We start from the raw sequence: 2,689 nt of genomic DNA, 5'->3' as shown, positions 1-2,689 counted from the left end.
GAATATAGGGAATACTAAGGAAATCTTTAAGGAATTGTCCAATTGATGGCTGTAATATGGCAGAAGGGTTTGCCCTTCTCTGATAGACTTCAGAGAACAGACCCAATAGGGAGTGGAGTTGAAAAGAGGTTAATTAGTCTCAGTGTCAGAGAAAAGGTTCCCAATAATTAGAGGAATTCCACAATTTGAATTGATTGCCTTAAAAAAAAGGTAAGCCCCTGCCCCTCTCATTTTTTGTATGAGAGACAATTAGGATTAAGTGACTTGCCCAGGGTCACACAATGTCAAATGTCTGAGGTCAGATTTGGACTCAGGTCCTCCTGCTTCTAAGACTGGTGCACCACCTAGCTGCTCCCCCCCCCCTTTTAAAATTTAAAAAGGAGACTTTATTGCACTTTTAAGTGTTAAAATACTCCCCCTGACACACATAAACACACACACACACACATATCAATTCAAGTTTGATATTAAACTTCTTTTTGTGAGACAAAATAAAGACTTTATAATAAGAGACTGAACAAAGCTATGGTAAAAATTTCATAGGAAAACATGGAAAAAAACATCAAAACAGAGACAGATGAAAGAAAACAAAACACTGATAATAAAATTAATTTGCTTTTTCCCTCTCTCTAATGTACACGATCAGGAATCTACTTTAAAGTCTAGAGGACTTCTCTAGAGTAGAAGCTCCTGCCAGTTTAGAACATTCTTCCACCTGTGTGCCTTCCATCAAAGAGGAGAGGCATAAGAACCTTGCAGCCTGCTGAGAGCTGTGTGGATCCTAATGTGTGGTCTGGACTCCATGGAGGAATCTTTGAAGTTGGTTTTTGCATGTTCTCTTCTCTGTAAGTCTTTGGTTTCTCCTTGCAGTTAGTCTAAAAGTCCCAGTTCATCCAAAATAAATGGCACAAGATAGTGGTAAAATTTTAGTTTTTTCTCATTTTGAAAAACCAGATTGAAACCCAGTTCAGCTTGAAAGAGAGAGACTTTTCAGTAACTGTGCCAAAGACTGGTCATCCGTGAAATAGTCGTTTCACAAGGCTTCATTTTATGAAGTTGTTTCTGCTTTTTCAAGGATGATCAAGATATTTTCTGTAAGATCAGGTCCTTTATTCACTATATAAAAACATGCCAGATGTACAGCATTTCTACAACAGATATACTCAGCTATATGGGAAGGGTCACAATGGAATAACCTTAGAACTTCCTCACCACTAATTTCTCCATGGGGCCAAAGTTCTTAGCAACTCTCTGCTTCAGGCCCTCCAACTGTCCAAACCAAGGCACAATATTCTCTCCCACTGGCGTTGCCTCTTCATCTGGGAGCATAATCAAGAATTGCAGTTTTCTGAAACATATATATTGCCTTGGACCATCTACTCTTGTTGCAAAGCAGGTTTACATAATGACATGCCTTAATATCCTATGCCATTCTCACTAGAATGTATAACACCATATCAGCTCCCAGTAAGAGAACTGGTGAATCTATTCCCATTCTTCCTGAGATTCAATACAGTTTTGGATTATCACTTGTGCCTTTTCAAAATCCCCTTTGAATGCTCCATTTTTGCATAATAAAACAAAATTGGAAAACCATTTGGAAACTTCTGGAGATAGGGTTCAAGGAGTGGCTCTGCTTTCTCATCATTGGCTTTTTCTGTGCTAAGGACTAGTGAGATATAAGTACAAAATAAGAGTAAAGTTAAATTTCATAGTATAGGTCACAAATTGAATCCAAGTGCACCTTCTTGCAATTGTGTGAAGCCCAGGTCCCTGTTGCCAGAAAATTCAATAAATTCTAGTAGTTGGAGAATTCTTGCTGGTAAAAGAAATAATATCAAGTTAAATGTTTCTATTCCAAGCTTCAATATCCCCATTTCCTTCTGCTTTTTGTTGCCCAGAATCATCTGCAGAACAGAACAACATTCCTTATATATTTGGCAACTTGTTCTAATTTTGAGTCCACTTTTGAAGAAGTTGATCATGTCTTCATCCTGTAAAAATATCAGTGCTCATTCCGCATAGCGCATTTCTGTGTGCATTTCCTCTTTACTCAGCTGATTCACTGATGAACTGGAAACAAGACTAGACCAATGGCTTTTACCATTGGGTTCTTTTTCTCTGAACTTTTGACAAGTTTATAAAGCTTCCTTCATTATGGAATTGTCATTTGGGATGTCCTGCTACTCAAAGGTCATTGCTGCCTATATTAAGAAAATAGTGTCAGATTCCAGAGCATGGACACAGAAATTCCAGGACTCCTGAGAATTTATTGTTTAGACATACCATTGTACAATCTTGTACATTGTACAATCATTGTACAATCTAGGGAACACCTAAGAATCATTCTGTTTGCCAATGGGAAGTTTTCAAAGGTTTCTTCATCTTCTCTGTGCTTCGCTCCAGTGCCTGCAAGCAGCATAATCCTACTGGTCTTCCTCCCATGGTGGCTGCTGCCCCTCTGAGCAGACCTGGAACCCCAGTCCTGGGGCCCCTCAATACTAGGCTATGGCCAGTGGGCATTGCATTGAAGTTCCCTTGTCTGCTCTGCTGCTCTCACTGTCCTGGGGGTGGTCCTGGGAACTTCGTAGTAGATCCAGTGGTCAATTGTGGAGAATGTTGGATAGGGAATGTATGTTCTGGTGGAAGATAAAAAGTATTTTCAGCACATTGCTAATCCAAAGATTCT

At 39.3% G+C, this 2,689-nt stretch overlaps 1 pseudogene; it reads right to left on the bottom strand.

Moving 5' to 3' along the window:
• Positions 1-729: 729 nt before the first annotated feature.
• LOC141516448 (tetratricopeptide repeat protein 39B pseudogene) lies at positions 730-2,422 on the bottom strand (annotated as a pseudogene).
• Positions 2,423-2,689: the final 267 nt, after the last annotated feature.

Source organism: Macrotis lagotis, chromosome 1 (assembly GCF_037893015.1).
Source record: "Macrotis lagotis isolate mMagLag1 chromosome 1, bilby.v1.9.chrom.fasta, whole genome shotgun sequence".
NCBI lineage: Eukaryota > Metazoa > Chordata > Mammalia > Peramelemorphia > Peramelidae > Macrotis > Macrotis lagotis.
Note: the sequence above shows the minus strand (reverse complement) of the source record. Positions and strands in the feature narration are given on the sequence as shown.